Source organism: Lepisosteus platostomus, chromosome 12 (genome assembly GCF_059453375.1).
Source record: "Lepisosteus platostomus isolate fLepPlt1 chromosome 12, fLepPlt1.hap1, whole genome shotgun sequence".
In the NCBI taxonomy this organism is placed as follows: Eukaryota; Metazoa; Chordata; class Actinopteri; order Semionotiformes; family Lepisosteidae; genus Lepisosteus; species Lepisosteus platostomus.
This window is the reverse complement of record NC_142622.1, coordinates 23,118,778-23,144,390: the sequence shown is the minus strand read 5'-3', so window position 1 is coordinate 23,144,390 and position 25,613 is coordinate 23,118,778. Positions and strand designations below refer to the sequence as shown.

Here is a 25,613-nt window from a genome sequence, read left to right as displayed (position 1 = left end):
TAACAAAACGTCTAATTACATCACCACACCTGTGAGGTTCAATTAAACCCACTCAGTCGCGGAGCCAGCCCGTCCCTGCAGTCTGGAGGAATTCCCGGCAGGATGTTTAAAAGCCAAGTTTCAGTCCAGGTTTCTCAAAAGATGCTGGAGAAAGCGACGCTAACGGAGGGTAAGCGAGAGAAAGGTGGGAGAGGGCAAAAGGGCGACGGAAATGCTATAGGGAAAGAATGGGCACGAGGAGGGAAAGAATCAGAATTCTGCTCTCGGAACAATTTTTGGAAACTGCCAGCCAAGTGACACTAACTCCTCGCTGTTCAAAGACTCCCTGTTCTTCCTCCTCAATACAGTCTATTTTTAAATGCGCGGTGCCAGCCTTAGGCCTCAGTGTTTGACTAATGAGGCTTGTCAGGATTCAAAACAACCACACAACACATTACCAAGCCCCCCCACGCTCCTCACACCACCATTCAAAAGCCACTGGACCTGTACTCATTAATATTCCCCCATAGCTGGCCCAGAACACAGGCTAGAGAGGCCAGATCGTAAGGGGGAATGCAGGAGATGTGAAAAAGCATGCCTGTGCCACTAGCAGAGTATTACTAACACTCGCACTACAATACAGAGCAATAGAGAGCTTGAAGTTAAAAAAAAAAATTGGGCTGCCTAAAATGAAGATCTTCAGGATAACTGAAAACATCAGAAAGAAATGCTGCATGCATGTAATGTTCTCAGCTTTACTGCGTGGTAAGAAAGTGATTTTCCAGTCTTCAAGTTTTCAAGAAGGGACCAATGGTGATTAAAAATACATACAGTTACGGACTTTGAAAATTACAAAACGAAAACAGTACTATCTCCCAAAGAAATGGTATGAACTGCACAGGACATGAGGTAATTTGAAGTCTGAAAATTAGCGATTTTATGCCGCTATTGACTTTTCCCACAAATCAAAAAGCACAAGTCAAAAGGGCTTCTGCCCCCTTTCCCGCTTAACCAGGAGCACAACAGCAATGCAATCAACACATCTGAATAGCCTTCAAGAATGAATACAGTATGAAAAAAACTAATGAGAAACTTTTACCAAAACCTACTGGGAATTACACATTCCATGTCATACTTTTTATTTGTATCTATTACTGCTGTTGCTTGTTAATGTTAGTACTTTTCTAAATCCATGTGGACGATCCTATTGCACATATGTTCCTCCAATTCAGTTCTAATTACCGTTTCCATGACTTTGCATGTCACAGACGCAAGACACAGTGGTCTGTAATTATTTGGTTCAGTCTTGTCACCCATATTCATTTTCTGAATATGTACAGCATTAGCAATTTTCCAGTCAGTGGGATTTTCCTCTGTCTCTTGAGATTGTTGGAGGAGGTTTGTTAATGGTGTATGAATAAGATGTATTGTGTCTTTAAATACAATTGGCAGACTACAATCAGGCCCTGCAGATTTGTTTATCTTAAGTATATCGAGACTGGAAAAATACTATTCAGACAAGTTTTGAGCAACATATCCATTATATTGCCCCAACCCTACTGGGTACAGATGTGATTTCCTGTCTATAATATGCTTTGTTTATGCTCCTACATCTATATCCCACAATAACAACGTGCTTGAAAAAAAGATTCATTCCCTTTGGTCTCATTCTTCTCTTAACTTTCTGTAAAATGTAGCTTTTTTGCAGCATGGGACCTATAACGCAGCACGATCTACTGGGCCTTCAGAACTATACTAAGAGGCGTTCAGAAGCACTGAATATCATCCTGGATAGTCACTGAACTTAAAGCAGCCCCAGATGGCACTTTTCCAGTCTTGGAAGAAATAAGCGAAGCACACAGCTCTCACTTTTTTTCATGCTAATCTAACACAACAGAGATTGATTCCACTTCAGTAATGGAAACATTACAATACAGGATGCATTTTGCTTTGGGACTAAGTCTACTCACAATTAAAAATCAAACTATTTCATGTCAAAGTGCTTCACTCCATCATGTGATAACAGGGCAGAGGAAGTCTGCAGCAGAGCTTTTGAATCAAGTCTAATCAAGGGCAAATATGAAATAGAATAAGCTAAAATGCTTGTTAAATTTGTTTTAATTCTTCCATGAGATAAGGATGCAGCTGGGAGTTTGTGTTATTCTGGCAAAGTCTTCCTGAATTCCCAGGCAGTTCACTTATACAATGATGCGACAGTTACTTGGTTCACTTAAGCTTTGGCGCTTTCACCTATAGTACATTAAGAGCTTCCACTGCAAGCTTAATTCCAAAACCTCCATCTTCAGTACAAGACGAGGTACCAAAGTACTTTCACTTTTCCAGTAGCTTCTTCCAGCAGTAACTGGGGTGTAACACTGTAGAGCAGTTCTCTCAGTCCTGGTCCCGGTGTACCTCTGTGTCTGCTGATTTTTTCTTCCAAGTGGGCCCTCAATCACGAGTGCTAACTGCTGTCGATAACCAGTCTGCCAGTTTTCTCTTCTGCACACATTTTTGTTTAGAAAAACACCTACAACTGTGGTTCTCAATCCCGTTCCTAAGAAATCTACGTCTTCTGGGTTTTGCTCCAGCCGAATTCTTTATCACAAGCTAATTTCATTTCAGTTTCCAATAAGAGGTCCTTGTTTTGTTTTGTTTTTTTAACTTGCTTTCAGCTCTTAAAGCTGAATGAGATTTGTAATCGGTATGAGTCCTGTGCTCAATAGCAAGTTTCAGAATGGCTCTCATTCAGAGGGGTGAGCTGCAATATAACCACCTGGACCTCTGCAGAAAAAAGTGGGATTCATCTGATACAGCGTCATGCCCTCATGAGTCTGTTCATCATCAGCTAGTAACTTTTTAAAGCTGTTTAGTCAGAAACAAGGGAGCAAATTCTTAATTAGCAAATTCAGGGGAGACTGTATAAAGTTTTGTGTGTTAAAGTTGATGGACATTCTGTATACACTGTAACTATTTGTGAAATCAAAGACTGAGTGCAGGGATAGCCTAAACCAGCAAGCAGATCAGTTACAAGCACCAGTCAGCACTGGGGATTAAGGGCCCAATCGGAACAAAAGCCAGCCAAAACAGGGGTCTCTCAGGAACATGACTGAGAGCCACTACTGTAAGGCATCAATGGACAGGTACGCAAGTGCGAGTTCTGATTACAATTCCCAGAGCTTCGTTTTACTCTAGCAGCCCAGTTTATTCCTACAGGGCTCTGCACTGTGTGATAACTCTGTTGGGACTGTTGTCTGGACAAAACATTCTCCTGCTGACTATTCCAGAAAACAGGAAACAAAAACAAGGCTCAGAAAGCTTACTGACAGGATGTGTCCTTGGGAAGCATCATGTTCTGTCCCAGTTGCATCATGGTGTTAAAGTGGTCTTTCTCCGACTGAAAGACTGGGGTTTTGGCAAGCATGGTAAAGCTAAAGACAGAAATTTCTAGAAAAAGATTTGATTTTAATTACTGCAGCAGACAGTGTGAAGGAAGCTTGCATCCTCATGGTGGCAAATTCATGTTCTTTGGTGCCACCTGTAATGTGTCATTCATACTAATAGCAGTTTGTTGAAAAAGAATGTTACAATTTTCCATGTTTAGTTTCTGAAGACTTTGGAAACGGAGAAATACAGCCAGCAGGTATTTTGACACCAGAGACTGGGAATACTGAAAGACATTCAGACAGCCAGGTAACTGATAACTGAGAGCTGTAGGATTTCGAACCAATATTTCCAGATATTGCCATAAATTAATAAAGTGAGCTATAAGCCACACTGCTTTTGTCCATGTCGGCTTGTTTGAAATGCACTTGGTCATTTTTAAACACATGCATGGTTTGTGTCTCACGTGAAGCACAAAGTTGAACTATTCTTTAATGTTCAAATGGTGAAAGTGAAACCCTCAGCCACGCCGGTTAAGCCATATCTCACTATACTCAAACATTTTCAAACACTTAATTTATGGGAGTCCTTGTTTTAACATGTATTAACCTAGCTGAACCCTAGCCATGTCAATTGGATTACCTAATGCAGCCTTCCAATGACAAATAACTCCCACTCTTAGCGTTTGCTGGGATCTTTTCTCAGATTCAAATCAATTTTTCTTTTAACAGTAATAATATTGACTAATTTTGAGTGCCAAGATGGGAATACCGAAAGACATTCAAGACATTCAGACAGCCAGGTGTTTTATTATTATTATTTAATAAATAATAATAATAATAATAATAATAATAATAATGCCATTTTGCACTTTTACATATTATATCAGTAAATGTAATTAAATGATACATTTATAGGCTGTTGTGCATATGTGTTTGCATTTGTTGCTGAGTGTTATGAGATAATACGCTGTTGCACAGGGAATGTTTATACTTTTGTATGACATTTTTAAATTGAAACATCTGTCAAATAAGATGCATTATGCTCTGTATAAATATGCCTGGCAAGGAATCTATTTATCAAAAATATTTCCACTGCCAACATTTTCAACAATAACTGAAACTGGTGTGATTTTATTGCCCTATGCAGAATATTAAAATATTGTGAGCAGAATTTTTAACGTTTTCATTCAGAATCCCCAATACCTCGGTGCCTAAAAGCCAAATTGCTTTACAGCACACTACATCATGATCAAAGCTGTAACACGTGCTGTGCAATGTGTACTGATAAAAATGCTCTTGCATCTCCACCTTCCTGAGCACAGCTGTTCATGAAATACAGCACTGTCTGACATAAGAGCAACCCTTACTATACACACTGTTAATTCATAGGATTGTATTATTAATATTGCAGAGCCCCATCCCTGGGGTTAGGAAAGATATATAACATTCTAAACTAAACATGTCTTTTTATTCAAGTTGGCTTTGAAGTGCAAAGTTGCCTTATCCTGGCAGGAACTGACAAAGCTAAAACACTCAGACATTCTCCCTTTTTCGTGTTTTTTGTGCACGTCACAAATGTAATAATTCCTTACACTAAAAGACAACTTTTCAGGACACTCCACTGAAAGCGCTTTACAGATAATGGGGACTCTCCTCCACAGAGGTGATGAAGCCAGTTCATCGATGATTGGCAAAGGCCAGGGGGAAACTTGGCCAGGATACCAGGGTAACACCTCTAGTCTTCTGGGATTTATAATGACCACAGACAGTCAGGGCCTTCGTTTTATGTCTCTTCTGAAGCACAGAGCCTTTTTTACAGTATAGTGTTCCCATAGCTATAATGGGACCCCTACTGGTCCCACTAACACCTCTTCCATCAGCAACCATAGCTTTCCCAGGACGTCTCCCATCCCAGCACTGGCCAGGCTCATACCTGATTAACTTCAGAAGGCTGACCGTTGCAAGTTGCAGGAAGATATAGCTGCTGTCTTAAAACACACATGCAGGGACCTTTCTTAGGGCTCATGCGTATATTGATTAGCCCACAAAAACCAATAGATTTAAACAATAATCATATTGTAGAATGATCAAAAGCCATGGTTATAAAAAGTCAAAACCCTTAGACTGTGTACAGCACTTCTAGTCATCTGCATGAAATATTCAGAACTGACACAGCTTTCTCCAGTGGATCAGAGCACTCAAGGGCCCCATCAAAGTGTCAGCATGCTGGTATGTCAAGATCAGAATGAATTATCTAGGACATCAGCTGCTGTTAGATTATTTAATCTGAGGAACTCTACCTCCACTGCCTGCTCTCTATTTTCTGGTTGCTTTTTTGTATTTTTCACAAAGAAACAAGCAATTCGCACCTGTCCAAAAGCAAAACTATTTTAACAACGCAAAAATAAAACCTCACCATTGCTAGTTCTTAACCTGACCTCTTCTTCAAAGGGAAATCATGTCCCAGTCCACAGGTGCTTAAATGCTATTTCTCTGCCCAGGGGGTTATGGCTCACAAGCTGTAAAGACCAGAATTAACTAAGCAGCAGTTTGAGTACAGTTTGGTCAGTAGTATGAAGAGATTGAAAGTGAGCTGACATTTGTCTGGACAAGATGCAACAGCGCAAAACCCCTGTACTTGAGACACCAGGCCAGCCCAGCACATACTGATACAGTAGCCCTGGGAACTACTGCAATCTCACCTACCAAACTGGGCACATGACATCAGTACAACACCTCTATTATCAGCCTTACTGAGAGGGGCAATATTCCAGTGCAACAATTCTATTACCTACTTGACAGACTTTTATTACTTGAAAACTGCAAGCACTTCTAAAGCCCTCCAAGCAAGATGCTGTTTGAAGAAACACTACAATAAAACAGCACAGCAGAAAGTTATAAAGTAAACGGGGAAAGAAAAAATGTTTTAGTGAAATGTCTTCACAAATATGAAAACTATAAAGCAGCAATAAATACTTCCATTCTGAAATATAGTAGCATAGCAATGTGACAGTTCGATTTCAACTAGCTAGTTTTAACTAGCAAGTGACCAGGATGATACCTGCCAGTTTTGATCAGTTACACAGTGTAAAACTATAAGCAGTCTGGATGCTCAGAATACGATAGCTTGAATAATTAAGTCAGGCAGCTACACTGGTTTACCTAATATACACAGAACGCACTCACAAGAACAAACCTAATTTTGCTGATTCTGAGCCAAAGACAGCCGTGACAAAAGGAGACAGATTTCTAGAAAGATTATGCATGTATTGTATAAAGAAGGCATATATAGTCAGCAGTTTAACAAGTGAATCCAATGCAATCACAAGAACAGCCAATACCCAGAACAAAAAGCATGATAATATTAAATTAAACTTAAATTAAACTCAATTAAACTTACAAAAACATACTAAAGTGAAGCATATTTGACATAGTGAAGTAAAGTTCAAACATTTTAATTGTACAAAAGTGAAAAAAGCATTTATTTGCTAGTATAGTATAACTATGGCCCCAAAACCAAATACTTATTCCTGAATGCTATAATTAACAGAGTAGAATGCTCCAAATTGCCTGTATCATGTACAAAACTATGAAATCACATGCTAGAGAAGAAAAGATCATAGAGCCAGTAAATCCAGGAAATATACTGATCACAACCAATATGGCTCTATGTAAAAAACAAGTAGTGACAATGTAGTTTGTATCATTAACAAGTCTTGAGTCCTATCTGCAAACTCATGCTCAACTATTCTAGCCTGGAAATGCTTTTTTTAAAAGGTATCTCACGCAGATGTAACAGGACTGCCTTTTCATGTGGACGTATTGATCAGAAGCTCTGAAATCGCTATCACAGCATGTACAATTAAATCAAAGAGGATTGCTACCCGTCTGGTGACAATTACAAGAATCTTGCTGTGGTACATCGGAAAAAGCTCTAAGCGATATTGGAAATTATTACCCATCTTCTAAAAATACAACACCAATTGCTTAAACAAAGAATTTTGTTTGGAATACATACCAGTGTCCTTGCACTGTATTTGTAAATTCAATAGATAAAGAGCACGCAGAGGGGAATTCAGAAAAATGTTTAGTGACTTTTTTTTTTGTGAGTAGAGCTACTCCCTATTCTTATGCAATGCCTTGCCATAAACAAAATGATTTCATTTTATAGGGTAACCTCCCTCTTTTTGTGTTCATTTCAGAAATATTTAGGAAGTACCAAGGTTTGTCTGAATGCTCAGAGACTGACGCACAGGAAAACACTGACGTAGTAGGAAAACTAGGGCTATCTGCATTCAATAACACATTTCTGTCATTACAATGTCAAATAAAGGGAGATGAGCAAAAATGATTTGAGTAACTACATTCTGACAGTTAACAAGTTGCATCAATTGAGAGCAGTACAGAAAATCTCATGATTAGTTCACATACAATCATCTGGGACGTTGGAGTACACTGTTAAAAACTAGATCCATTGTAACCAGCAGCTTCCACTACATTCTGCAATAAATTCCAGATCCAAATTGACTTTGGATTTGAAGGAAGGATACTGTGTGTACAAGAGAATTACAAGTCAATAAAAATAGGAAGAGATTCTGTCCAAGATCCTAATCCAGATGCAATAGGTATACTTGATTTTGAAACAAATTACGAATTCTGGAAAGATAGAAACCATCAATTCGCCTTCAGATAACCCCTTCAACATCTTTTCGAAATTTCACAGTAGGGGCAAAGCCATTTTTCAAAGACAAATATGGTCAAAGGCTTGTATGTCATTTTCATTTTTTCAATTGGGATAATCCATCAGCTATTGCACCACTTTACCGGCCAGTTTAAGATCAACCACTGCAGAGAGGCACAAACAAACACGATGAAGCAAGTGTTTCCAAGCAGCGGCACACCCACTGAGATCATTTTGTGCAACATGTATCTTACTGTTCCTGAAGAAACAAATTCTTGTCCGTGCAGCAGGATTATCATGACGATCTTCACTGGTTCATCAGCTATTGCAGGCTTGTGTCAAGGTGCTATATTCGCACCAGTACTGGTTTCACACATACGTACCCCCTCATCTCCCCCCACACAGTATTTCATACAGCCCTACATGAAATGTCATGTTGGCGCCTATGACATCTGTTCATAGGCGTTCCCTTCACTAGCTTTCATTTTAATTTCTATGCTTTTGTCATTTGAGAGTTCATTGCCAGGAGCCACAGTATTCAGCATATAAAAGTCAATAATGGGATCACTGGGTGTACTGATATAGGCCATGAGGGGGTGTGGCACTTTCTGATTGGCTGCCCGATAACCTATTACATTGCAGCATGACACTATAGAAAGGACTTACTAATGTAATACACACCTAGGAAAGACACCACAGTCAAATCACTGTATTCCACTCCTGACATTTTTTAGTGTACCGCTGATGTTAAACTCACAGAGACGCAACTGCCCCCTCAAATAAAGTCAATATTATATTCATTGAAGTTAACTTTTCATTTTTACACAAAGCTTTTGATATATGAAGCCTATTTTGCATTCTACAGCTAACTTTTCCAAATCTTTCCATCGCAATAAACATTACAAATATTTGTGAGGAATTAGGGAATACGCTTCAAATACAAACTCTTTGGACTACTGCAAGACACAAATTCGTGAAGCACACAATCCACTACTAAGGCAGAAAAACTGCTGATGATAGAGAGCATCCCCCACAATGAGCTTGCAAAGCTTCTTATGTGAACTTCCACTGAGTCATTAATTAGCATCTTTTGCCATATCCATTTCATTAAGTTCAAATGTGATCTGAGCAGTGAAGAATACCGTTCATAGACAGGGTCTTCAGTATAATGAGGAGGGTCAAGACACATGAAAACACAAAGGGATAATATGAAGTAAGTCTGCTGAAGTCTTGCGTTCAAGCAGAGACCTGAAATGAGCAATGGATAGCATTCTAAAAAGTCTGTGTTGCTGTGCTTTTTGCTAATGATTTAACTGCTTATAAAGGGCAGGTATCCTGCTGCCAGAATTCTCATTTACTCTTCACACACAGCAACCTCAGCTGGGTGCTTTTATCACTAAAAACAGGACACATGCATGAAAAGTCAAAACTTAGTAGGATCTGTAAAAAAAAAGTATATCCAGTGTCTAGCCTATCTAGTCTAGTGTCTTTCAGCAGAGACGTTCTCTTGTAGCAGAGCTGAAAGCAAGCTGGGTCTCCACTACTATATGGGACTAGTGAATTATAGGAACTGTCATTCACTTGCTCAAACAGCTAGAATCCTGAAGGAGGTGGGCCGCTTTCCAAACAGAAGAAAGAGAAGAAGAAGTATTCCAGCATCAAACGTCTTCAAAAACAATGCAACAAAACAATGAGGATTTCACTTAGTACAGTGAGAGCAAGAGTATTCACTCTTCCAATGAAGTCCCATTTAGTTTAATTACAAATGCACAAATGGGAGAATACTTAATCAACATTTTATTTGCAGTTTTTTGCCCAGATTTCATGTATTTCACCCATAAAAGCGTTCAGTTGGAGCTATCGGGTTTTGATTAGCCACATTCACTCCAAAAACAGTGTACGTCAATATAAGCATATAAGCCAACATTCAATCACAACTTAGGTAATCCAACAAAATGGAATGTCATTATAAATGGGACCAATGGCTGTGCAAGAGACAGTACATATGAATGGCACCAGTTACTTCAGATCAAAAAAAGATACATCCGCTCCAGAAAACAGACCAAGTGACTTGGCATGACCCGAGGCAGGGGAGCTTTTTCCAAGCAGTGCAGAGTGTCGCTTGGCCTCCAGAAGCTTAATCTCGAGGGGCCAAAGCAAACACAGTGAGGCATGCAATGACTTATCGCTTGGAAGCTGTGCCGTGAAGGTCAGGCAACGGCTTTCCTTGGAGAGTCAACCCTCGGAGAAATCTGGCTTATTTTCTCGTACAGATCTTTCTTGGTGTGCCACTAACCACTACACCTACTGCCAATTCCACTGGCTGCACAGAACACTACTGTACTGTAAGAATAGGCCTAAGAAGGTTTTTAGAAGAGGTTAGGAGAGTTTCCCCATTATTCAATGAATCCGATGTACAGTTTAACTTCACCTTCCCCGTATTGGATTTTTCTGTGCAGCTCGTTGGCATTCCCAGCACAAACCCTGCTTAATAAGGTCAATGTAAAACTTCATTTCATAAATGGTGCCTTCAGTCTATCGGCAACAATCACAGCAAAAATCCTTTGAAGTAAGATTTGCATAAAGAGAATATAATTGACCTGCACAACTCAAAAAGCCTGAAATTATCAGCGTGCCGATCGATCCCTTCCTCCTCGCATCCATCCATTTTCTGCTGTTGTCAGGTATTTAATCATGTCCGAGTGGGGGGAAAAAACAAGACAGGAGTGCTTCTACCTTTGCAATAACAAAAAAACAACAGTACAGTAGTCCCAGGGTGCTAAACATAGCTGTAAATCACATGACAAAGGGCTTTACAAAATTCCATTAATGTCCCAGTATTCAGGCTTCAACAGGTGTACACCCAGTTACTTATATTACAGGATAACATCTACACTGTCCTCACGGACTGAGTGAAACCAGGATACCCCTTTACAAGGAAATAGGGCAACATCAAGGTCTACGTGAAGATAAATGTTCACATAAAAGGGTCTTTTATGGAAAAACCGTCACTTGGGCATTTTAAAACCACTTGGGACTACAAAATGAAAACTTACTGCAGCTCACTAGTTTAGCTTAAGAGCTTTTGAGTAAGAAACTAAGCTTCTGACCATTTTCCCAGCCGCTGGAGGCAATTTCTCCTAGGAAATCTAGGAAGAGAATACTTACTGTATGGTTCGTCAACTTGCCAGGGGAAGCTTCAGCAGCAGCAAACTTGCCAAACCTCTCAGCATAGGGCCGATCTGAAATTCAACAGCACAACAGGACACAGACTGTTAGACAAATTTGCTGTGTGTGACAGAAATAAATGACAGGGACTATAACATGAATTAATAACGCCATTTTAAAACAGTGGTTAGAGAGCGTTAATGCTGTGGCACACACTGATCTGGAGTTGTACAGCCCCCTTCTACTCTGTGTTTTTGACCTGAATAGAGGTCTCCCGAACACTGCTGGTGCACTGAGCCCCACTGACCACAGAACAGGGCCTCACTGGGACACAAACATTGCCTGATGGCCTGTTTCACCACTGTGGGAAAATTACCTCTTGATTTCGCTTACTTTGGAGATGGTAGCTAGCCTTAAGTGAAAAACCAGTTATATCTCCACAACAGCAACAACACTGACCCAGAGTGAAGGCCAGATGGATTTTGAAACTGTATGCTTTCTGAATGACCATTACACACACCGACTTAACACAACCCAAACCCCACTGCCCGGACCAAATGTCAAATTTCATCGCACAATTCATTGTAACCACGAACACAAATGATAAGATAAGATCACTTTATTGGCCATATACAATTTCTTGCATGAGGAATTTGTCTTTATTGCATACCCCAACTTGCTCTCCATGAGACACACAGACAGGGAGAGAAGCTTGGGGTCAGAGCACAGGGTCAGCCATTTATATGGTGCCCCTGGAGCAGCTGGGGTTAAGGGCCTTGCTCAGAGACCAAATGGAGTAGGATTTCTCTTCCAGCCGCGGGATATGAACAGGCAACCTTCCAGCCACAGGCGCAGATCCTTAGCCACAGAGCCACCGCACCGCCGCCACAGAGGCGACATGTGCCTGAAAACATCCTGCAGGTCTCAGCCAGCTCCTCATGCGGTCAAAACAAACACTCATCCCATAGGGCATTTCAAGACTCCAGAAAAAACAGCACCTTATAACAGTTCTGTTTATAATACAGAACTGTAATACAGGCCTCATCAGTAGGTGAGGAACAGTGTGTGAGCCACAGTGCTCATGCAACACAACAGCTTTGTTTTCACATGTGTGCTAAAAGTCAAATACCCTTGAGCTATTTAGTCCTGCCAGACAAGATGACCAGACTGTGTTACACTATGTGATGTAACACAGTGGTTTTGTATTACTAGGTTTAAGAAATACATTCAGCAGTGTTGTATTGTAACTTTTAAAACCTTACACAATCACAGATCACTTTTACCAAGATGTACGCTGGTGTTCAATGTAGTTATACCGTGATCAGTCTGGGCTCAGATAAATTCATTCTGAATTGAGCACTGCTTCTGCACACAGCTGAAATAACATCACTGAAGCAGCTGGATGTTATCTGATCACCTGCTGGCAGAGAGTCCTGCAGTGCTAAACAAGAGGCCCATTGCTAGAGTCCATCACTTCCAGAACATAGACCAACACGAAAGTCAAGAAAAGGAAAAGAACGGAGTGTAGCCAGTGTGAATTTCATGATTCCTGAAATCTGAAAAGAAAACCTGTGCATTCAAAACCAAACCTGCAATTTTACACAGCACAGAGTTTCTCTTAACCATTGAGAAAAACATGTCTGTAGTAGGTTTTTAAAAACCTGAACTTAAACATCAGCTATCAACATTAAGTTTCCAGAACTGAACATATTTTTTAATGTAACCTACTTCCGTGTTGGGAATCCAAAAACTGACAATCCTGGCTTGTAGAGTAAAAATCTAGGCGGAGTACACTGTACTCATCAGTCAAGAACATTTTACTTCCGATAGCAGCACAATACTCTGCTTGTTCTAAAGGATTGACAGGGAACATGTAAGCAGAAATTCGACTGTGTCCACAAAGTACCAAAATAAATGACAAGACACTATGGCCGGCCAAGTAAAAAAATGTTTCTGGCTTTTAAAGACGTTCCGTGTAAATACAACAGGGTTTTATTTACTTAAATTCCTGGAAAAAGTCATGTCTCCCAAGACCAGAAGATCCTTCCTGTGACGATGCTGCCTCTCCTGCCTTCTCTGAAAAAGAAAACACTATTTTCCAGACTTTCTTCCTGTGGTTATGGAAACCAGGATTATTATTTTTTTTATCACCAGTGGACTGTAAAAAGCCAAGGTGACTATAAGTGTATGTAAAGGAAAAAGCCAACATGAAGCAGCAAAGGATGAAAGGGAGCTATCAAAACCTCACCCAACTTGTGCCATCCAATACAGTGTCTTAGCTTCAAACTGTGTGACATGATTTCTAAATCCTACCGAGCAAAATATTGCTTTGTTTCGAGAATTTTCTTCAATGCCCAAACCTGCCCGAGTCACTTAATATGCAGACTCCACTCTTGTATCATGCGTATGGAGAGTGCAGCTGTTTGTGTTTTCAAGTCAGCACTGACACATCGTGACCAGCTCTACAATTTGGTGGGTGACAACAGAAGTGAGAATAAGAGACGATGATAATGGCCTTATCCTTTCAACAACAGGCAGTACCTCCAATCTGTACTTTTTCTGCACTTTTTTTTAGCTTGGTGCGGTTCTCATCACACGATTCACAGCGACTGGCCAACGATGTACCCACTGTGGACCAATCCCAAACTTGTGCCCAGTAGACCAGCTAAACATCAATATCTTCTGTTTTCGTCCCTTTGTCTTTTTATCGGGAATTTTATTTGCAATAATGCACCCCACTGAACATATGCGCCCATTAAGAAGGGTTTACAGGAGTAGTTGATGGGAATGTGAAATCATCTAAGCAGAAAGAGCAACAATGAATTAGGCAGAGCATGTAATGAGACATGAAACAAGTAAATTAAATGACAGGAAAAGGGAATGATATAAATTGCTCCTATAACTTCTTAAGATACACAATGGAACTTTGAATGAGAAAAGCATGAATTGAACATAAGCATCGACAAGTCAGCGCAAGTCTGCCCTCATGAACAGTACCAGTCCTTCAGAAGTGGTAAATGACACGTTGGTACTCTCATAGTTGTGGGTTCAAAAGGCCAATTCAACAAAATTGCACATAAGCTGAGCTGGACTTGAGTATGGCCACACAATGACAGAATAATAACTTTCACATACACAGCACATGGCACGCAAGAGAAAAATCAACACCTCAGGCTTATACAATATACATGTCCTGCGTGAGCTAAAGGCATCCCATGCACAGAAATACCTATTTTTCCTTTATCTTTTTTCTTAGAATAGAAACTGGAACAAAAAAGTACGGTGCTTCCTCTTAAATGTATAATTGATGCCCAGCTTTCACATCAGCTATACTGCAGAGCTCATATGAGAGTGAAGCAGAGTGAAGACGGATGAGTCCCAAGGGAACACGTTCTACTAAGACACTGAAAACGATTTTCAGTTGGCTTTGTCATACAAGCTTAGAGGTGGCTGGGAAGAAAGTTAAAAACGAATCAAGTCGAAGGCAAATCACACCTAATACAAACTTCTTATTTGTTGCCAGTTCTTTAGGCCCAGAAATGCTAGACAGGCCAGCTTCCCATAAAACTGGAACGCCTCTTGATTAACTTTTTCACAGTTTCAACTCTGGAGAGTAAAGCAACTTGAGCAGGTCTTATGCTTTAACCCACTGCTTATTAAGTTAGTAGCTTTCAGATCACTACTACATTCAAAATTCTATTAATGCTAAGAAAACACTGTCAAAGCTAATTGGATACAAATTAGGAACAAGCTGAGCTACCTAAATGTTCCAAAATGAAGTGTGTTCTGGCTTTTGACTGGGCAGCTGGTGAACTGCACGTATAGCCTTATGCTAAATGACACATCTACCGTAGCTATTCCACTATAGATGTCTGTTATCAATGTAAAATGATACAGATGGAATTCACACAGAAGAAGGTAGTGATATAGGCTGAAGTTTCCTCTCTTACACCTTACACTTTCTGTAATGTTTGCCTGAATAGCTCTTGACTGCCATTTCTCCTTGTCATGCTGAACCACAGCAGAGATATTAAATTCAATTTCGAAATTACCTCTCACAGCTGTTGAGAGGGAATTCAAGAAACTGCCAACTTCAGAAAAAAGTGTGCTGTGGAAGAAATAAAGCATTTGTGATTTGGAACAGGCGTTTTTCTTATCCGACTCAATTTAACATCATCATTTGTTAATCCACCCAGTTCTCTGTTGCAGTGCTCCTATAATGCTTACAGTCCTAGCACGCACTGGAGATGGGGGTACGCATGCTCTCCAATGTCAGAATCATTCGCCACCATTTACTCCACGAGTATCCAAGTGGCTGTGCAGGACATCAGCTGGAGAAGAGCTGGAGCTGTCCCGGACAGGACTCAAAGCTCAAAGACAGTTCTGCAGGTCCCCAGCGTCAACTCTGCAGAGCCACAGTGACCCCTGAACTCACCCCCACTAACTCAAACCTCAGAGGGACTCAATCAACTGGACAAATCTGTGTGGGAAATTCCAGCCACAGTTGGATAATGACACATCCCCAGTTAAATCTGTGGTTTAAGGTAAAAAAAAAAACTCCTGAAGTGCTTGTCTGTCTATGCAAATGTGCTGAAAATAAGCCAGAACATCAAGCTCACATACAAGAATCTAAAATGCCCAATGCTTTCTGTGCAAATGGGAGTCTTGCCCCTGGAGTGTGCTGGGAGGGCGGGCAGGCTGGTGTCAGACTGAGCTGCTCTGTGGTAAGGGAGTAGGGATGGAGAAATTAAACAATCCCCCAGGCTCGTACCATCATGGTCAGTCATCAGAAACCCTTTCTCCTCACCACAAACCAATGATACAGGGGATATCAAGAAAAATGAGCAAAGGAAAACTGCACAGCAAGCCACAGCACAACAAATTACACAGCTCACCCTTTAAAGTATGGTGCTAATCCAACACAGACCATAAATCAGAATTATATTGGAGCACATTTTCTATTTTTCTCCCTGTGTGACTCAAGCATTATTCCATTTAGATTTTATTTGCATATAATTTACATTAATACACATATGCAAACAAAACAGCGCATGCTGAAAATGTAGTGAATTAGATCAATTCTGCATACATACATTTTCCTGGCCTAATCCAAGAAATTAAGAACCAAACCTCCAGGTCTTGGCAAAGGGCCATTGGTTGCTAAGCAACCTTAAAAGTCATATCTGCACAATAATTCCTAGGTTATGGATTTTTAACCTTCTACCACTATCAGAGCTTAACATCTATCGCTACCTCTCAGGGACTCGCGCAGTGGGAGACTTTCTGATGCTCTGGTCACACTGACAGAGTGTTCAAATACATGGGTCAATAGAGGCAGAAACAAAAAAAACCTTCCACCACTACAGCTTCTCCGAGACCAAAAAAAGTCTAATTTCAAAAACTCAATACTGGCTTTATAGCTCCAGAGTCAGGGTCAACATTAGGGATCGCTGTACCCCTGGTCCTCTTAATACTGGAGAAAGGGCTGCTATGTCTTCAGGTCTTCATTCAACTCTGGACTCTCAATGACGTCATTCGAAGCAGGTGTTCCCTTAACTGGCCTTCCTTGTCATTATTTCCAGGTCTGCACTGATTGAGGATTGCAAGTTCCCTATAAAACTTGGTGGGCTGCACCCCTCCAGGATGTGCAATGCATATCGCTGTTCTAGGTCTTCACAAGCCAAACTGAAGAGCTTTCAACCCAGTCTTGTTCGCCACCAGTTTTCAGTGCCCATTATGGACCGCCCTCTCTTTCCGAGAGTCCTTACTGTTCATCTGCACTGCTTATTGGTGAGAAAACCTTCATGTTTCGCAAAGTCATCCCACATTCAGAAAAGACAGACTCAAGGCAGAGGCTGTGCAAAACATGGCAGCTATCGCTTGCTTTCTGAGGTTTGCGCCTCTAATTCACCCGCAGTGCCTAAGCCTGCCTTTTCAAAAGCTGGAATGTATACAATGAGCTGGCTGCTTGCTCAGCTGTTTCCACTGTCGAAAGCATTACTGCTTTTGCTCCTAAACATTTAACCTGGCAGTAATGCCCATTTAAATACCGTTTCAGTCATTTCTCGCACATTTCAGGTTTTTGTATGATGTTTTTAGTTACTTGCTACACTACATGAATGAATACAAAACAGACAGAATGGGAATTGAAAAACTCCCCATTTAACCCTTTCAACCCACCTCCTCGGCAAGGAATCTGTTCCCAAGTTTTTGTTTTTTTATGGAATGTTTGGTTAAAATGGCCAAAAAACAACTTCAAGCAGATACGCTCTTTCTTCAGGATGGTCTATTTGCTTATGGAATAAATTAATTTCCTTTTGCTGAGCAACACAAAGGATAAATGACACACCATGCACACTGCTTTGCCTTTTCAAACTGCAGAAAATAATCGACAAACTGAGCTCCTCTAAGGAAATTACTCCTCATCAGTTTGGCGTGCAGAAACGTGGGTCTCTGAAGAGAAAGACCCAGTGGCAAAAAGCTCATAGCGGATGTCCCACTCATCAGATCTCAAATTCGGCGGCATTTCTATTGATGCCACCACAGAGCCCGATCCCTTCCAGCGCGCAGGGAGCCCTGACGCACTGCGAGGGCTGCCAGCAGCGCTTGTACCATATGTGGCGTGGGTGTCTGGGACCTGGCAGCGAGAGGATGAGAATTAATCAGAATTGCCACTGTTAACAAACAGTCTCCTTAGGTGGCACAGCGTTTCTGAACCCACAGTACCAACTGAGAACTTCAACAACAGCCACTTCCGAATGCTCTTCTCACAGAAGGAAACCATAGGCCAGGTTGAAAGTGGAAGCTGCATTTTTTAGAAGTACGATTCTGAAACAGCAGGAGGTTGAGTGGTTTGTTTAGTTATTGCTGTTGGTTGTTTTTACAGGGATGAGGTATTTGCAAGCACCAGCGCTGGTTATGCTCAGTTTGCCGCACAGGGATAATTATATTCACACAAGCAGCTGTACGATTGGATGATCTCACTGACCACAAATCAACAACGCAAAACTGCTTGGGCTGTTTTACTCTACAACCCTCCTCTTCGAATCTAAGCATCCTCCCAACAGATGACACACTCCAAGACAGAAACGCAGCTGCCCTTATCAATGATTTGGCAAACCACAGCCAACAAGCTAAAGAAGTAGAATATGCAAATGACTGAGGCTGAAGCCACTGCGAGGCACAGTCTGGTTCAAAAGATGTCACTCAGCGGTACCCAAATAGTATTATTGATTGCTGCACAAGTCCCTCAATTAAAAGAAGGAAATTAAGACCAGAACCTGATCTCTGACATCTTGCATAGTAATTCCTAAAAACAGTTCGGAAAAAGAACTTCTTGAGAACGAAAAAGTTAAATCTCTCCCCCGCCAAAAAAAGTACCTTTCATTCAACGCTGTCATCAGAACAAAACAGGGCGCCGATGAATTGCACACGCTGGCAGATGATCAGAAGATTAGCACTGATCTTATCGCCTCCGAGGATATATATAGTAGAAACATATTTATATAAAAAACTTCAAGGGTGTCTTAGCCATAAAAATCCTCATGTACAATTGCCAAAAAAGGTTTTGCAAATACGACTGTAGAACAGGTCAGTGGAGTGATAGGCATCACACAATGTGAAGCCTCCCCCCCCCACCCCACAAGGGGAACACTGAACATGCCTCAAGCTCCCTTTACAACACTTTCCGTCCTGGGATTTAGCGAGATCTGAAAAGCAAGCCATTTTAACAAACTGTAGAGAAACAAAGTCAGGTTTTTTCCAGAGGGGACGAGAGGAGTGAGATAACGTGTCTCAATCGAATATTGAGGACTGGAGGATCCAGTCAGTTTTGGGCTTAATTCCAACCTGAGCAGTCATGTAAATTACTGCCCTAATTATTTTCTTAGAAATACAGCACATAAAGATTTTTCTTTAGGTCCTTTTGCAGCTGATTAGTCAAACTTTTCATTCATTAAAAGGTACAGTTATGTGTAAAACAACTTCAGAGTCTGACCTTCTTACTTTTTGCAGTCAAATTATTCATTAATTAGATCATCATTGTTACCAAGGGCAATAATAGAAGACAGACTTATTGGTCAATAATGACTTGGTTCGGTTTTGCCATTCTTCTTGTGAATGGGATTCCAGCCCCTGGGTACTAACCCTGCCTTGAGCAACTGTTGCATCGGTGGCTCCCAAATAACATCTTGTTTCCTTGAGTATACCACTAGGCCTTGGGGATTTAATAATCTTGAGTACTTATTAATACTAAAGTCAACTATTTCAAAAGATCAGGAGCACTGGTAAGTTATTGATCAATTAAGTAATCAATGCACTCAACTAGGGCAGCAATGGTCCCTGAGGGAGGAAAGGTGTTAAGATTTTGTTATAAAAGAACCCAATTTCAATAACAAATCACGTTTAATGGATCACAAGTAAATTATTCCAAGTCTCCTCAATGTGATATTTAAATGTCCGGTAGTTTTTATTCCAACTGAGCTGAAGCTAATTAATGCCTTTAATTGATCATCTAGCGTGTACAAACTCTTCACTCCTGAGTTTCAGAAATAGCCAATTTCAAGTCTACAAATCTATATACAGCATCTCCTCAACCCACAAATGAAGAATGTGCTCCCCTTTGTTAGACTGAAAGGTCCTTTACAGGCATAAAATTAAAGATGAACTGGTACCAGTGGGCATGAAGTAGGAAACACTCCCTCCACCGAGTGGTCCAATTGGTTACATTATGGCTAACACTATGAGGGGACTTTAACACTCAGAAATTGGCACAGGGTTGATACAAACCCCCATTCAACTTTAAGAGCGGAAAGCAAATTTAGAGATGTACCTTAAAAAGAAATGGGAAACCAGACAGAATGCATTTACAGTAAGAACTCAGAACAAAACTGGAAGACACAAGGGTCTCCCAGGAACAGAGTTAAAGAACATGTGCTCTACAGGACCAGGGTTAGTGACCTCTGCTATAACCAGTCTCTCCAGATTTAAGTTTTCAATGGTGACTAAAACAGAAGTCACGAAAAACACATCAATATACCCTAAGATAGAAGCCTGACTGAGACTGACTCCCCATGACGCACTGTATAAACCAGCAGAAGCACTTTCTCTGCTGAATAATAATGCCTCTAGCTTCTGGAAATTTAATTTTGGGAGTTCCATAATTATTCATAATTTAATTGTGCTCCCAATATTGATTTTCTCTTCCACGTTCACTGTGCCCTCCTGTAACACGACACTTTGTCAAATGATTGGAGGTTATGATGACAGCCATTAATTTCTGTACAAAATAAATATATATATATATATTCCCTCCTTATACCTTGATCTGTACTTTAACTATTTCACTGCTACCAGTCTATTAACTTCCAAGATGGGGCTCACATCTCATCAATGGGCACAGGCTTCAAAATTGTTTTCAAGTTATCAGAATTCCCTCAGAGGGACTGTAACGAAGATAGGTGTGCAACACTATTTTAAATCATTTCCCCAAAACTTCATCTAAATACATTTCATCTTTCCATCTTGGAAAAATGTGATTCCACACCATCAGCTATAGAACATTCCTCTATTGTGGGAGAAACTTTAAATAAGGAGCAACCCCTATTAGATCACGACAAATCTTCCTAGCAGAGCACTACGGCCATGTTGCTGTACAAGCTTATTCATTTCTGTTTTGATGATCTAGCAATAACTTGTGCACACAGTCGCCCTACCAAAAGACAAGTTTACACAACTTAAAATTCTCTGCTTAAATGTGGCCGTGTGGGGGGTACATCTGAATTAAAACATACATTATCCTACTTTGCTCTTAGACTGGTTGCTCATTGTATACTAACTGTCTGTATAATGGCACACTGCCCAACTCCACCAGCACACCCTCTTCAGCCTTCAATCGCCCCTTTTGTTCCAACTCAAAATGTACCGACGCGCACGGGCTCCTGCCCAGTCGGACGGCTCTGTCTCTGCACCACGAAAATCCTGCAGAAAGGCGTGCTTGCAGGCACATGGTTTGCTGGAGCTGTGGGAGGGGTGGCGAGGGGGAGGCAGAAGAGAGTGGTTTACAGTGAAACCTCCACGTGGGAAAAGGTTTGTGAGAGTGCAAAATCCAGGGTTTTGTCTAAAAGCAATATCGGTGATATGCAAAAGACTGCTTTGAAAGTAAAGGTCCCCGCAAAAGGTCATACACATACATACTTATGCGTGTGACTGCAAGATAATTAACCCAGGGACTTCATGAAATTCTTAAATATTTAAGTTAATATGTTAAATCCATGGTTAAATATTTATGGATTTAATTAAATCTCTGGTTTCAAAATGCTGTACTATATAGGCACAAAATGTACTGGTTACATAGGGACTTTTTTAAATTAACATTGTTTTCTGTCATAGGATAAGAAATAGATTTCAACCCCATGATCCAGATGTAAGTGTGTGCAGCCCCCAGTAAGTAATCAAATATTAGATTCTGACCCGGACAACTGCTTGTACTTCACCAGCATGCCTACAAGATGCGGTTTTCTTTTGCGCTGCAGATGAGGAAAAGTTGATTTCTTTTTTCATTGGAATTTTAGCCACACATCTACAAACCCTCAAAAAACGGATGAGATCCTCAGACCCATTAACTGTTAACAAGGGCAGAATCGTCTCCTCTCAGTTGGAACTGATCTTATGTTAATGCATTAGGTTTTTGTTAATTACCTAGTTTATTTCATTTTGAATTTTAAGCGGCTGGTTTGTGTGACAGATTCTATAATTTAGCAGCTGACTTTTAATTTTACAGTGGATCACTGCCACTGACAAGACTAGTATAAACATTCCCCCTCTCCACACTGTATTACAGTCTCTTATTGCCTTTAAAAGCTACACCTTCATTCTTACCACAGACAGGACACATTTCTGTGGTCTGATAATCACAACCATTGACTGGCACATAGAATAAGGGATATTGTTGAATCGTGAAAGCTTCCAACAAACCAAATCAAGAGCAACATTCTGTACTATACAAAGAATTGTTTTTATTTTACGGGTTCCAAGGAATGCCCTTGAAATGGTCCTTTCATTCTGGAACTGACAAAAACCGAGCAAATACTGCACATCTGTAAGTCCCACTTGACCAAACACTTCTGTACACCACGCACAAAAGCAGTCACTGTAATTTAATCACAAGATAATAGAACAGCACCATGACTAACACCAAAACTGTAATTTCACCTCACTCATTACTTCTGGGAGTTATTACATACAACAATGTTGCACATTTAACTGTACCCCAGCCTTGAAGATCAGTAACATCTTAACATTAACCTAACAAAAAGATCCAGTAAAAAGGCTTTGCTCCTATACTACAAAGAAGACTCACTGCCAACTCATTTTTATGGAATTTCTTTTCATACAACATGCAAATGTAACAGTTGTTTTGTTATATTTCTTTATTTAGCTAGAAGACTTTGGACATCTAATCCCCCATTCTGAAAGTTTCTTTAACACTGCAATAAACCCAGATAATAAAATAAAAATGGGAACCAGCAGCTCCAACATGCAAGCATAATAGGTCCAATCACCTGTTAACAGCATGAAGTCGTGATCAGTAATTTACGGCTACAGTACGCTTATTACAGTAGGGGTAAGAAGACTGGTATGCAATTTCTTGTCCAATTGCATTGGCTGGCTTATTTCTCAGTCACTAAAAAAATAAGAGAATCATTGCAAATGAGATTAATTTCATTAAGGCATTTCCTGAATGAGACTGGAAGGACCTGAGCTATTTCACTGTCAAATCCTATTGTAGCTTATGCAAATCGGTACTTGAGATTTTTCCCATGCGTTATGATGTCATTAAATAACCTCACACAAAAAAGTTCTAGATATATCTAATTATCCATACAGTACATACCGATACAGTACTGCGTGGAAAGTTTCGAGGGAGTGAAGTATAAAAATAACATTTTTAGTCTAGCGTTCAAACCACTAAACGAGGTCCATAACTCTGGGGGTGTGGGGGCTGGGTATACTCTGATCAAACAGCCTGTCTTCTCCAGGAGGGTGGTTTCATATCTCATTAAGACTGACAGCCGTAGAGATTTGGCTAGACTTGACACAAGCCCCATATGGGGCATTTGGTATCAAAAAACTACTACATAAAACATGAACAATGAAAGCCAATTCTGGATAGAGCCTTGTTTTTTTTGTCTTTTTCAGTGTTTTACACTTTTTTTATGATTAAAGGTTGGAGGCAACGTGCTTGCTGTCATCTTGGTACAGCAGAGCTCTGCAGAAGTGAACAGCACATGGGGGAGGGGGAACACCAGGGTCAGGAGCTATCCCAGATAACTCACAGGATGCCTGCAGGCACAAGACCAGTGATATCATCATCCACATTCCAAAAGACATGTGCGCATGAGATGAGTGGTTTGGAATAAAACAAATATTATGACATTTTATAGACAAGGTAGAACCCTAAACTTAATTTTAACAGCATAAAGGGAACATAAAATCTCAACCAGGAGTTTTAAATGCAAAACAATTAAATAGCCAGAGCTTGAGGTTACAAGCCTACCCAGTATTTTTAAATAATAAAAACTAAAATCGCCAATATACTATGTTTAATATTAGGTTTGATCAATGAAGGTAGGACTTTGAATCAATTCATATACAAAGCGATGTATCCGCTTGCAAAAACTCTAAAAAAAAATAAATATATAGACTTTATTAAATATCTTTCAAATCATATTAAGGGCGGTTTTCAACACCTTTTGGCCAGCACGCCTTATACAGTATATGAAAACAACTGTGGCTGACGCTTTTATCCAAGGAGACTTACAATGGCTAGAACCAGCAAAGGAACCTAGTAGCGAAGTTTCGCACAAGGGTGACAGTTTTGACCACGCTTAAATGATTCTGGGCTCCACAGCTAATCAAGGCGAGGTCGAGGTGTAGGGGACGCGTAGGCTGGCTATAGGGGTTCAGGGACAGCGGTCTGTTCCCAGAACGGCCAGGTGACAGGAACACAAACCCCCGCGCGCCGCAGCCTCCACACTCTCTGCGACTGCATTGTGTGATCCGCGAAAGAACGCATTGTTTCTGGGCACTTTGGGATAACAAACAAAACCGCTCGCTTTTCATCTACGGGGAAGCACAGCTGCTGTTTACAGCACTCCGAAAAAGAGAGGAAACAACGCGATCAGACCAGTTTCTGGTTTTTTTTATCAATATCCGATTATAATGCTACTCCAACAAAAACAAGGTGAAAATGACAACATTATTTAGAAACACAAACGCACGTGTTGTGGGGAAAATTAAAGAGGTATGATAACTCTCACCCCTTCCGTCTTTATTTTTTAGAGTTTCTGTGACTATCGCTGAATGATTAGCTTCTGCACAACCCTACCTTTTTACTTCAAGCGGGTTTTCAAGTAGCGTGTGAAAAGCAGCATCCAGGTAAATTCAGTCATCAATAAATGACCGCATGTAATCGTCGCTTGAGAAGTGTAAACTTGCCTAAGAAACCGTTTGTGGGGGTACAGCTTCCAGTCTCAGACTGTCCCCCCAAGACTTCGGGCAGACATACAGTACCTACAGGACTGGGCATTGTTCTGCAACATCTGAGCCAAAAAGATTAAGCCGTCACAAGAATTAAAACGTGGGAGACGATTATGCCTACCTCCTTTGCCCCCTAGAGACCTGAAAGATTAATTCCTCTTACGCTTTACATCTTAACACTGAGAAAACACATTCCGCTTCTGCATATTGATCTCCGATTCGCCCTCGCTCCTCTCCGTTTCTTTTAATCGTCTCAGACCTGTTGTAGGAGACGACCGGCACATACCCAGCAGAAACGCACTGTTCTTGCACGGCCCAAGACGAGAGCATAAAAATCGATCCCACCTAATAAACCGCAGTACTTCGCTTTAATAACGGCAGCAAATAAGCAAATATATTAGCTACCCAGCGAGTACGTTGTTTTCTGAGCCAGAAGCAATCGCAACCGAAACCCCATAACCTATTAAATGCAAACTATTGACTTTTTCTGTCAGTATGAGGAACTGTGCATTATAAAACCGCTACCGGTGTATGTCAAGGCAGCTAGGATCAAAAATCGCCAACACGTGAATTAGCCCTGTTGAATTCACCGAGTTGCCTTTTTTTATTTGACGTTGATTAGTTACTGAACTTGTCCAATTATCCAAACACGGCTACCTACTGCATTATTTAACCAGTCGTCAAACATGCTAATAGTTTAGGACTATAAGAGTCTATACCTTATATGACCTGAGGGGTTAAATATGATTAAAATAGCGAAAAGAAAACTTTTACTTAAAAAGGCTAATACATTAGATCAATTATCGTACGCCGTAGATAGGTATAGTTGAAAATGTCCCGTTAACCAAAAGACTATCCAGATA

General features: G+C 40.6%; 1 protein-coding gene across 2 annotated transcripts in view; it reads right to left on the bottom strand.

The window, feature by feature from the left end:
- The window catches only part of galnt1 (UDP-N-acetyl-alpha-D-galactosamine:polypeptide N-acetylgalactosaminyltransferase 1), a 204,873-nt gene that overhangs the window by 178,338 nt on the left and 922 nt on the right, over positions 1 to 25,613 (bottom strand). For both annotated transcript variants that reach the window (XM_088601436.1, XM_088601435.1), the window contains one exon: positions 11,212 to 11,285. The gene's annotated coding sequence lies outside the window, so the exon portion shown is untranslated. The remainder of the gene's footprint in view (positions 1 to 11,211; positions 11,286 to 25,613) is intronic.